We start from the raw sequence: 13,867 nt of genomic DNA, 5'->3' as shown, positions 1-13,867 counted from the left end.
ACACTAGGTTATGCATCACTGATTCGTAGTCTCCAAATGAAAGTAAGCCCGCATACTCTAAACTCTTTCTTCTGAACAATATGCGTCAGCACTATTTTTAGGCAATGACCAAAATTTTAATTCAAACACAATAAATATTTCATCTAGGCGTTACCATAGCTACGAAGGCGATGCAGTAAACTAGATGTGCTTACATCACGTCCTGAGAAATACCGACTCAACATGGTAAGCATGAAATTCCACGAGGAATAATACTAAAATCCTTGGCTTAAAATGAATCTCCTCACTAAAAATGCCTTTCCAATTAACAAGCTAATAGAAGTCTTGTCTCTTTTTCCCACTCAAATCCACTGAAATGTTCACTTGAACTATTCCTCCAAATTACCAGTGTGTAACGCGGTCATGAGGCCTGAACCCTTATATATTGCGCCCACAAAAGTCTTAGAAGTTTGCATTGTTTCGTACAGCGTTTCGTTCCACGTCTACATGGCATTTTGAACGACAGCATTTGTTTCGTCTATTCTCATATGAAAGAATTCAAAGGAAGTTTTAATAACGCATGAGATGATGGTAAATAGTTTACCACGAAATACAGTGGAAGTCGCTTTGTGTCGTATAAAAAAAGAATGTCTCTAGTAAACTGCCATATCACCGAACTCTCTTTATGCTTTGCTTTTGGTGATTCTTGAGCTGATAATATGTCACTGCTGTTTTTCAGAGCTTTTGAGTGGCAATTCACCCCTGACAGCCACGTGAGTTTGGTTTCGGTCTGATTCACAACAGACCGTCTTAGGCGATTAAATTTCCAAATCATATTTGGGAATCCTAGTTTAATTGGTTGTGCATCATAACCGACTGTGTTGTAGCCTGAATTGTAAGCAACATAAAATACGCTCCTGCTGTCCCACAACATCCATGAAACAAAACTGCGCTTGAGACCAACCAACCGCTCTCCGGATCCTTTNTCGGATCCTTATGGTTTGATTCAGGAGGCTAAATCTGATGCGGACTATCTCTTTGTTGACTTGCATCTTAATACTAGAGCAAAGTTTGTCTTATAGCCTTCATAGAAATGCTGGTCAACTTTTTCGTCACCCTACCTGTCCTTTATCTCCGCACTCCCACCAGCCTAGTTCTCGAAGAGTAGAAAATCCTCCTAAGCAACTATCATTATGGTTGCGATTTTGAGTCACCTAACTTGGTCGGTCCACAGGTAGATTTATGGAACTGATAGAGTTAGGACAACAATGACCAACAAGATAGTCAGTATACCAACGACATAGTTTCGATGTTGCTCAATTAAGACCTCTGAGTACTCAGTGATTTGCTCGACGTATTCATACGTTTAGTAGCGACTGAGTCTGAGCGTTATCCAGCCATTCTCTCAGGCAACTAGCCGCTTCAGGCTTAATAGAAGCATACACTCAATCCAAATACATTGAGTATTTGATATAATGTTAACAGTAAACATCACGCTGATAGTTCATAGAATGTAAAAGAAAATAATGTCCTCTGATCACAGAATTTAATTACAAATTTAACACATAACAAATAGGAGCCTCAAATGATGGCATTATATCTGTGCTTTGAGGGCGTATAGATGAAATCTCCTCATTCAGACTGTTTGAAATCCCCCTGGAAGGAGTAATCATCGGCCACTATGTCACAGTTTGAAAGTAACACTAAAAAGTAGCACATGATTTCATGTGACCGTAGGCTACGTAGTATGAACTTCACCATCTAAAATCGCCATGAATCACCTTGCGTCAATCATACAGTCCAGCCAAAAGAACCCGGATCACGTACGTATCCAGCACTCACCAAAGAGACTAAGTTCGCTAGTCAGCTTGTGAACTGCACTCAAGTTATCTAATGCAGCAAGTAAAAGTCAATATTACCAGACGTTTTGATGAATACATGTGTAGACACACATGCGGGACACTGACGGTTTTTGGAGTAAGGAAAGCGTGTTGCTTTATTAACACAACCATTACTGAAGTGTGTCCAAAAAAAGTTCTTACTACTCCCTTCATTTTGTAAATGGAGCTTTTTTATGTCAATAATTCTGCTGAGCCAATCAGTCAGAGGTCAGAGGGCTTTATTTTTAATGGCTGCTGGATAATAGGCCTCAGTAAGTACAGGATTTTTAGCTGAATATTCTGAGCATTAATGCTGAGTCCTATTGTCCTTTTTGCCTGGAACATATACATGGTCATGACTAAAGAGTTAAAAGCGACCCTTTACAACCAGTATTTATGCTCCCCAATTTGTTCCCGTTTCTGTATTACGAAACATGGAGGTAACCTCCTGGTTAATGTTATCCAAGCAGAAAACATATCAGTCTTGCGATGCTCCGTTAAACTTTTCACATATATTGTTGTTTGATCATTGTGATTTTCGTTTACTGTATCATAAAGCTGAGAATTGCAAAATCAACTGTCTTACTCAGTTGATAGCAATACCGATGAATTTGCATCGCTTTCAGGGACGCAAACTAAAGGACACCGACTCAAACTCCACCGGTAGTATCTCACAACTTATTGCGCAAAACATTATAATGGATTGTTCCCTGTGTTGTAAGCGTTGCCTGGTAATCGTAGTGCAAACAGTGAGTAGGGTTGAGTTTCATGACTATGTAATATGATAGCGCGATTTCCTAGGACTACAATCAATTCATCTCCGCAGCAAAATGTGTATATCGGTGAGGATATCAAACGTAACTCCAGAGTAACCTGACGAAGATTTTCTTTGGCTGTCAACGAATTTTACTGAAGCGACCGATGGCAGCAAAATCTGAGGTTTCTTGGTTACGTCCAAACTATAAAGGTAACGACAAAAGCACTTACGTACAGCTGGTCTCTTTCTTGTATCTGAACGTGATTTGCTAAAGCAGTGACCAATTATATTCATGCATTTAAAAATAGATATATTGGTTCTCAGTGTGCGGTTTACTGACTTCTGACTCACTTTAAGCTTTGATACAAAAAATGCAAAATTTTTGTCACTTATAAGCTCAAAACTCACTGCTTTCCTTCTACGTAGTAACCTAATCCTGTGGGTCCAGGACACACTCATTGCTTCATGGAGATTTTAAACATGAACCACCATTTTATGGCTCAGCATACTTTGAAGAATGCAGGAACATACTGACAAGCCGAGAAACGCTACCGGAAATGTAACCTGTCTAACAAAAGAGCACAAGTGTTGAATTCACCCTGTTGTCCAGCAACATCATGTCATCATCATCATCATCATCATCATTGTCAGCTGTAATAACCGAGTACTTGTGGTACAGTGGTTGTAGCTGCCACAGTTTTGTTCATTCGGAGAGGTGGGGTTAGCAGCTGCGCATTGGGGGCGGGAGCTCATAAACTGGTGGGTAAATACAGTACTGTAGATGGAATGTTAAGTGGAGGATTGGGAAGGAAGCTATGCACTTAAAGCATTAGCCTGGATGCATGAAAGCCGTTGAGGGCGCCACTGGGCCATGTCTGATAATGTCCACAACCATTTATCTGGCCCGTCTCGGGGTCCCCATCCAAGAAGAGTGCAACCGTCAGCGCAGCTGAGTTTGCAAGTAATGGATTACTTCGCTGCCAAGTCATCGTTCGACCGCCTCTGATTTTCTTCCACTTTTCACGTGGTTGTGCGGAAAGAAGGCTTCGAGAAATTTTGTCGACTGGCGTACGCAGCACATGGCCAAGCCAGCACAACTTATGCAGTGTAAACAGTTCATCTATCGAAGGTGAGTTATTCCTCCCAAATACCATTCGACGAACGTCAGCATTGGTGATCCGGTGTTCCCACCACATTCGGGCAATACTCCAAAGACATCGATGGTAAAACACTGAAAGACTTCTGACGTCCTCAGCACGCAGTGGCCAGGTTTCTGATCCGTATAGTTAGATGGAGCGCACCGTAACATTGTTAACCCGACCCGTGGCGCATAGGCTGATGTAACGCCTACGGCACAGGTGACGCAGGTTCACAAAAGCTTAAGCCAATGTTTTTTCTGAAGTTTTCACAGAAACCAGAATTCTGTGTAAGTGCAATGGACATGTACTTCACGACTTGGCCCCAGAGCAGTGTGTTAAATGATCCGTCATCTGAACTCAGCACGTCGTGGTATTGTTTAAGATTTAAGCGTGTGACGAAGCAAACAGACAGTCACCCGAAAACCCTAGGCGAGAAAAACCGACATGCAAAATTTCCACTTGTCCCGAGTTGAACCTCGCCCTCCCCTCAAATTCATCTACAACTTGGATTTACGCTTTATGTGGGGGTAATAGTCATATAGACGCAAAAAACTCATCTGTGTACAAACAAATTCGGAATCTGACTTAAAAACCTCAAAATAGAGTCTAGTGAATGCATGAAATCAGTATGGATCAGCTGCCTTAACCTACAAAACTATGCCCGCTAATCATTAAAAATTGCTACGAACTCATCTGTGTACAAACAAATTCGGAATATGACTTAAAAACCTCAAAATCAAGTCTAGTGAATGCATGAAATCAGTATGAATCAGCTGCCTTAACCTACAAAACTATCCCCTCTAATCATTAAAAATTGCTACATAGTTTACTGAATTGTATGGACTACGCTAAGAAAATGGGCTCATCGGGGTGCAGCCCCACGAATTTGCCTAACGGACAAAAATCCGTATAACCGCGATCTCGAAGAGTTTGGTGAAAGTGCAGTATACGTACCAGGAATAGCCACAGCAGTTGGAGTCAACTGAAACGCAGGTCTCACGAATGTATAGTTCAACGATAAGACGGCTGTGCCATTACGACCTTTGGTTGATATGCACTATTATTTTCATCATACTGCTGCTTAATGTTAACGCTGTATCCTTAAAAATGATTGTCAGGTACAGCCTGTAATCACACTTGTCTGCATGATTAGATAAACAACTTATAGTCATCTAACATCACTCTGCTTTAATCATATAAATTTTCATTTTTTGTCACTATTTTCAATATAAGCCACAACATTTAAACAACATACAAGTACGGGAAGTCCTATTCATCTCCTAAATAAATGATGATCCCTTTTACTATGATATTTCGACGTCAGAGAGGCTTAGTCATCATGAAACACACTTGGGACCGACTGCAGCCAGCACACTTACAGCCCAGCTAAAGCGTATTACATTTACTACGGCAAGAGCTTCTAATTTTATCTAGGATTCATTTATACCATCTTATTGAGTCATGAATTAACCACAGCGTGCCACACACCAACAAATATACTCTATGATTCTTACGGTTTCCTCAATGGCGCCATTTACCTTTCTGTATTATGCTTCCTTTACGTTTTTTAACAATTATTCACTTCATTTGCTGCAATCACAACTGCGGAAGACGGGATAAATTGAAATTTGAGATGATTGGGTGTATAGCCATTTTTGACAGGAAGCCACTTATCATGAATCGCAAACGACAGGGTATGACTTTGCACTGAAACACTTATCTTATAAGGTGCGGACGTCCGGAAATGACGCAAACGGATGAAATTAAATCTCCAGGTTCGAGGGGGCGACAGTACATTCACCGGAAACGTTGATACGGTGTGTGGTTTCGCTTACACATTTAGTTCCATTTGGACACGCAAGCATTGAACTATTGGGGCATTCCATGGATAAGCAAATTAATGAAACCGGTAAAAGATAAGATGCTTTTAAGTAACCCATTGATCCCTGTTCGTACTTCCGGTTGCTATATGCTCATCCAAATAAACTACTTGTAAGTAGCTAAAATGCAATAGTCAATCAGAAGTGCACAGGGAAATGTTGGTCCTAGGTGTATAGTTTAAAGACGAATACACTGCCCCGGTAAACATACTAAGTCGCGAAAGTTACTGTTACCTATTTTGGTGCGATCCTCCTGGAAGGTGGAGACTGTGGGAGTTCAATCAAACCCTCGTTCACCGTAGGGCGCACATATTCATTCGCTGGCTTGCAAACAGTTTTAAGTGCTCGTGTAATTCCGTGGAAACTCACTCAACTGCCTACTGCATCACGATAACTATAAGACAAACTGAGAAATCGCTTGCAGGATAGAAGCTGAACAACGTGGAACCGTAATGGAAATGATTGGTTCCAATGTAACGGTACGATGATTTAAGATTGGGAGATTGGCAGCCTGGCGTTTTGGCCCTGGTTTTGGTATGAAAAATGGAGGCACGATCGTGGTTGGTATAACATAGAAATGAGGGCGCAAATTGGTTTTGAATGCAATGCAAAAATTAAAAATACTTCTACATGCAACTAAAACTATATGTAACAAATAACGCTACTATTTTGATGGTAAACAACCAGGATTGATTCAGGTGACGATAGTGTTCCAATACGTCTTGAACGTGCTGAACATTGAGAATCTCAGTGGTTCAACAACAAGGTTGGAAACACCATTCTATCGGGGTTTCCAAATATTCGGACAGAGAGGTAACACTGAGTTTTGACGACACTTGTGTTTATATATGTGCTTTCACTTTGGTATGTCCAGTATGGAGTGAACAGGTCTTTCAGTCTATTTTTTTTCAAATTACTTGCGTCATTACGGACAGGTAGACAATGTAACAAGGCATAAATGTGCACTGAAATGCGCTTTGAAGTTAGCGGCCTATCACATTTGAAGTTCATCTGAATATGGATGTTCTCTTCCGTTTTCTGATAGCTATAAGGAACGCCATAAGCATTAAACAGAAAATCGACAGGCTATATTGCAGAAGTAGCTACAATAAATTCGATCATTCCTACCGCATTTTATTTCGTAATAACCCGAGCTGGAGATGTTGGAAGTTGATTGCAAAGAGGAACTGATTTCAGATATTTCTATTTTATAAATTGGTTTGCTCTTTAAATGCCAGTAAAAAATAGTGACAAGTGGTATGATTTGAAACATTTCTTGAAAGGCCAGTGGAAACACAAAATCCGTAGTACATATTGAGATATAAATATCATCATACCGTAGTTTACTAATTGCTTCCCCAGTATCTCTGATGGACTCAAAACTGAAATGTCACGTGTTTTTAATGAAGGTTGGAACAATATTACAACAGCGCTTGAACAATTGTTTACTGGTGTAACGGCGGATACTACTGATGAAGCATCGAGTGGTATGTTTTCTCGTAAATCCGCTTCGTGTCTCTTGAAAAGTGAGATCTATCACGGAATTCGTGTAGTCGCCCTGTAGCTTTTGCTTACTTCTTGCTTAAGGTAACAGCCAATGAATATCCAAAAAAGTTCAGGAAGATGATTTTAAGGAGAAGACGGCTATTCAGTTTTTGTGAACAAGATGCATATGAGAGTTTTGCTTCCCTGCCCAATAGTCTGTAATTGTTCAGTTGGTGTTCCTCTAATAAATAACTCCGCAGCAAAGACTCTCTTCCTTCTGCCGGTAGTATATTTCATGCCGTTAATAGCACTCCACATCAAATATGCTTTACCCGACTTTCTGAGTGCCAGGAATCTGCGATTTACTCGTCGGTATTCAATTGGTGAAAGAAAATTTTGATCCACACCACAGCTTAGGCTCTATGCATTTGCGTCGGAGTAAACCGTTTCACCGGGCAACTCAGACATGACTATTTACGTCGAAAATATTTTTTTTGTTTGAGTGAACGATCATCCAACTCCTAGAATAATCAACCGTTGCTCATCTAGATTTTTCTAACTCGGATCGCGTTTTGGAACTCATTCTGAACGAATCTAAAGTGAGGCGGATACATAATCCAGAATGACCCACCGTAGCAACTAACAGGTAAGACTGACCTCAATTGCTTGATGCGATTACGTGTGTATTTTCACTGCAGTGACAAAACTGTTGTTGCTTTATGGATGAGGAGTCCCACGTTCTTCTACTGTAAAACGTATTGTTGATTGCATGTCGAAATAGTGTGGGTCGATCATACAAAATCACTCATATATGCATATCGATTTGTAGATAGACAATGAACCATGCCTATTCGCAGCTAGTCAGTAAACTGTATGCAGGCCAGTATAGCTCTGAAATGCAACCATGTGCAGTCATTTTTTAAATCGATTTCTTCTAGTCTTTTAAAAGGTTCTGGAGTTTGCTGAATCAAGTTTCGATATGAGCCGCCTGGAATGTGCTGCGTAGACCAGCTCAGTTGTCTAGCAGATGAATTTGTCTTTCAGTTCACACCATTAGGTAGTTGGGTTGTTGCGTACAGGCTAACAATATTCCTTCTTTATTCTCTATAAAATTAACACACATACAGCACAACTAAACGGCCGACGAACATCAGACGTAGATTATTGAGAAAGTGTTGCGTATTGTATTTCTCAAATTCTTTGAGAAAGTGTTACATATAGTATTTCTCAAATTCTGTGGGCATCTGTGGGCTTGATTTCCCGTCGATTTTCGTTAATACAAGGGAGAAAAATCATTTTCAACAAAGAATTATTCACTTTGACAGATTGCAAATTATTGCTCTTTCTACTAAGGCTCTGGAGAGTACGGACGCTCGCCAATCTCCTGAAGTGCTTTCCTAGCCAATTAACCTAAAATAGAAGGCATTTCCTGATGGATTAAGAAACACTGTTTCACTTGCCTTACACAGTATATCTGCTTTATTTGCTCACATAGAAAAGAGGGACCACAAACACAACCACAGATATGAGCACGTCTTTTAAACGTACACGAGCCGTAAACTTTAGCTCTGCATTGGTATCAGGAAGGTCAGATTCCTGAAAGCAACTTCAGAACGCCCGGAACCTACTGCTCCACCAAAAACTCAACTGGACAGCCGGCAAGCATCCAGGCCAATCAATCATTCAATCAATTCAGCAAGACCTGATGAGTGTTCTTGCGGCCACAGAAGCACGACCGAATGTGATCAGCGTTCAGGCTTTTCACAGAGGCACGGTCGATGTTGATGGGTGATCACTAACGCCTATCAGACAACCTGGATCAATGTCAGAAAGTCCCCTTTAAATAGCGTGGGGCCGTTGTAACTTTTGCACTCTCACTCATTCGATTGTTCGGAATACAGCTGTTGTGTTCCCTTCTGTGAGTCTTTTCTCTCCGACACTAGGCACTGGAGCGGGTCAGCAGCAGATACCACAGATTGACGAATCAGCAGATATAACAATTGGAAGCAATGATTCCGGCTTTCAGACGGACAATTTCGAATACCTAGTGAAAAATAACAAAATTTTCGCATACAGACAAACTTCATTGTTGTTCAATATAAGCATATTGTTTATTCTAGTCTCTATGTCACGTGCGCAATCCGATGAACATACTATGACCAGTAAAAATTGTTCGCTCGTTCTGAATTCATTGAAAGACCATTTTTCTTGTTGACATTTGAGCAAATCAGACTGGTCAGATTCAGGGTTGTGCCATTTAAACATAACCACACAATTTGGATTATTAGGGCCGACTGTTCCTTCCCTCTTTATGTCGTGAGCTGGGTTACGGATATAAGTTATTAACGCCAGTTAAAATAATTTACAGGTGTAAATGCATAAACTCATCAATTTTGGGCCACTGACTTATGGACGGATATTTTGTGGATATTCCGAAACATTTTCTGTCCGCAGAGGAACGACTTAATATGATTTTAGGAAGGAGGAAAAATACCGGTTAACTGCAATTCACAATTAATTCGTCTGATTAGCAACAGGTGAATCATGAGCTAACATGGGGTTTAACTGCAATTCACAATTAATTCGTCTGAATAGCAACAGGTGAATCATGATGAGGTAACATGGGGCTAGAGAACAAGTGAGCTATCCATCTGAGTTCCAAGCAGCCACCAAAACCATTTTTAGCGAGTGCTCACAAATATCGAGAACTTAATATTGAAAATTCCAAAACAATTTTATTCAGAGGTGGAACCCATAACACCCTACGCCGAATTATATTGTCGCTTCTGATCCGGAGGAAGTTTTGTGCGGTCAAACAGCAGATCGATGGCCTGGGGCTGGGAAGGAGAAAAATAGTAGAACGTTGCAATAACAACAGAACAGTCTTGAAGGTATGGCCGGCGAACTGAAAGCACAATGCGAGGTATTTGACGGTGTTTCTGTCCGCGTTGTGCAATCTTTCGAACTTATATTGTGTTAACTTACTGATCATAAGCCTCATAAACAACATACGTAAGGTATACGGAATTTCGGATAGTGACAGTAGTACTCACAGATTTCCGAAAGTTCGGTTTCAAACCATATTCTCGCCTAGCCCAAATATTTTATAGAAGATATGGTGGCCTTGGTACACAACATTTTAACATCAGATCATACAAATAGGTTTCTTCTAAAGGCAGGAACACACCAGTTGTTGCGCAAATTCTTGGAAGTTTTATCAGCGGTATCTGGCACACCGATTTGGAACTGATAATAACAAATAGCACGATTCTTGCAAAAGACTAACTGAAGCCACTGGTCACTTCCCTTAAATTATACGTTCATCTGCATACCAATTTATTTTTGACTAAAGAATCACATGGAAGCAAGCTGAATCTCTCGTTTAGGATATTCTTTCTCAACTGAATAAGCTGACTCTGGCTGCCTCATTTTTCGGTTGGCATAATATGCCAGTATCGCAACACACTGTGTAGACCGATATTCAACAGTTTGCGATACTGAGGTTTTGTGCCTAATGAAACATGAGCCGGTTTAGTACAGCACATTCGGTTGAAAAAGGACATCCAAACGAGAAATCCGACTGAGTTTCAGATGAGTCTCTTGTCAAAAACATATTGGTAAGCAGATGAATGCATAAGTCACATTTTGTGCAATTGGGTTCCAGTAGGACATGAAGTTGATTGAAAATCCGAAGCCATGCCTATCTGATGAGCCCCCAAAACTTAGAAACCGGTACTGGACTCTCTAGGCGTTTTCCGAAACCACATTAGTAGTGTGTTGCGTCTAATTTTCTCATTCTAACATTTATTATTGCAAGTATAACTCTGATGGCACCTACAAGTTCGACATCCAGACGGCCATGTAGGCCGAAAAAACGTAATCTCGCGTGAAAAACGGACGGTTGTTCCTCTACTTAAGCAGTAACGATTTATAACACGGACATTCTTCACCTGACCGCAACGGAGTCTCAAATGCAGGATTTTTACTCGACTGAGGGCGCTGGACGCAGTTATCCGTTAACCACGTGTGTTTGATCATGGTTGAAAAAGTAAACTTCAGCATTATGTAAACAATAACTTGTTCCCCTAAATCATTACTCCAATCACCATCGCTATGAGTTACAGTTGCCTAGGAAATAGCGTGAAACCCACACTGAATAGCACCATAACGCATATAAGCTGGGTGGGGTTCAATACTTGGTTGCAGAAAGTTCTATTGGAATGTGGTGCTTGGTTAACACACGTCCTATGTTTGCCAGCTTTCGGTTGACTGCAATTTCTTTTGTGCACTACCCTAATATTTAGACATCTGAAGATCGACGCCCTTGAATGTTGCCTATTGATCCATGTATCCGGCTGTATATCGATTTGCCGCAGGTAACTCTGTTGCAAGCTTTGTTGCTTAATCTCACTTTCGATGGGCTGACATGTGCACACACTGAACGAAGCAAATTTTTGGATCACAGTAAATCTATCTGCAAATATTTTGCTTCTTTATAACTGAAGTGACATTCATTGATTACTCTCTGAAATGTAGTAGTTGAAAACAATGGTTTGCAACTCAACAATACGTAGAATAGTCCCCCTGTGCTTGTGATCGCTGTTAATCTGAACTGACCCTTGTGCTTTCAACTTTCTTGAATATCTTGCTTTGGACAGTCTCTTGGTAAATGGCGTTTAAGTGTGCATGGTTGTGGGTGCAGTAGACAATGCTCCCAGAAGTTGTAATGTCACTGTGCATAATTTTCCTATTCCACAATTTTAGTAACTAGAACTGTGTTCTATCACCCGGATAAACATGAACAATCCAGATAGAACAAACATTGTAGTTCAGAAGCTCAACAGTTGGGGCCGTTAGGTAGGAGTAACCAGTCCGTGTAAGTTGGCAACGACGCACATAGTCCTGGTCGTAGGAGTCCGAGCTCCACTGTCACTAATCAAATAGACGATGGCCATTTACTCGTCTGGAGAATGAAGTAAAACGTCACATGCAACTGTTGTGTGTGCATGCTAAGTTGACTGATAGGAGACAATCTGAGTCAAGGAATTTGTCAATTAAATGAAGTGGTTATTTGGCTGGCCTCTGCGTCTTCAGAAGAATATCGCCAGACCAGGTTGACGCATTCATTCACAAAATGCGAAAAATACCAGATGGAAGGACGTGTCCGTGTGCGGGCCCAAAAAGAAGTTTAAACGACTTGTTCGTATTTTTGTCAATTACCACTTTTGCAAAGCACGAACAGCAGTTATAAAAGTTTATATCACCGTAACTCATATTGTCCACGTAGTTTGACAGCTATATTCTGGAACTCCGGTCTGACTCGTGTGCGTGTATACATTTACATCACTATAAGGTATCCTCAAATTGCTCCTATGATACATAAAAAACGAAAGCACGTTGTTATGGGAACCCATGAGCATGATGCCAAAAGGAGCATCCTTGTTTATGGAGTGCAGGGCACCATATGATCATCATTGTCATGGAAAACATAACCTTCTGGCTTATGGAAACACCGAAATTCTCTAATTCGATGTCTAGATTTACAACAGCTGAACACTTAGAGAGATTTCCACCGGATGGTCCTGATGGTGACGAATTAGTTGTCACAAAGGCATTAATTTGAGATGACACGTCTGCCTTGGAAAACAAGCCGTTGTTAGGTTGTGTTTGTAATAGGTCACACAAGCGGCCACATTAGCGTAATTTCGGGCGCCTAGGTTTCGAACTGCGCTATTCAACTGCCCATAAACAAGCTATTTCCAGGTATGGCCAAACGGACAACTAGAGTAAATATTTCCTCACCAAACTTTATCTAGTCCTAATTATGTTCACTGTTCGAAGAACTCGTGGTTTTGTGATACGATCTGTCCGTCTGGTTCTAATATTCCGAGTGGATTAGGTTGGCTGTCGAAACTTGCCACCTATGAGGTTTCTAGGTCTGGTTGCCCGACTGCTCTGAAGAGAGCCCAACAAATCATTGGACTTCAATCTCTGTATCTGTGGGCAGGTAATGGTAACCAAAGAACGCCAGATGCACTGCTTGTCTTTGGAAATTCTGCACTCAGTTTCGTCAAGTAAACGAAAACCCACGAAACGCGCTATCTCGCGATTAATTAGTTGAATATTTAGTGCTTTATTTGGAACCTCTAGCATGGGCTACAAAACGCGAGTATTTTGGAGGCCTTTTGACTTAAGCCAGAGAGAGATTATGCTGTGGTAAGGAACCTTCTCCTTAATATGGTGACAAGTGAAGCGGAGTATACCAGCTACAGTTTTGCCCATTGTAAACGAGAGGCTTTCTGTTCGACGTAAGTTTCCTTTCCTCCTTTGTACGCTTAATGTCTCCCAACTGGCAGATTTTGTGCAGCAGGTGGATAAGTCATTTGTGTGATCGGGTAGTCTCAGCTTGTGCAAATGTGCAGGTTTGCTGTCCTATACTCGCGTCTTGTTCTGTCGCGGATTTATAGTTGTTTGTAAATCAGCAAACTGGGCCTTATATACATTCTGGTAAAGCTAATCTATGTAGATAATGTGGCGTCCTAGCGCTTTCACTTCATTACGGAATGCTGTAACTTCCGAGCCGCCAATCATTGTGATGTCCAACACATTCTTTTCTTAAATTGATATTTCCATCTGCAGTTTGTCTTCATCAAAACTACGCTGTCTATTTTAATTTGGTTCATTACATCCGCCTTGAGCAATATCCTTATTTGGTCTCACTGTCTAACTAGTATGCTCTTCATTGTC

Source organism: Opisthorchis viverrini (genome assembly GCF_000715545.1).
Source record: "Opisthorchis viverrini unplaced genomic scaffold opera_v5_115, whole genome shotgun sequence".
Classification (NCBI taxonomy): domain Eukaryota; kingdom Metazoa; phylum Platyhelminthes; class Trematoda; order Opisthorchiida; family Opisthorchiidae; genus Opisthorchis; species Opisthorchis viverrini.
Note: the sequence above shows the minus strand (reverse complement) of the source record.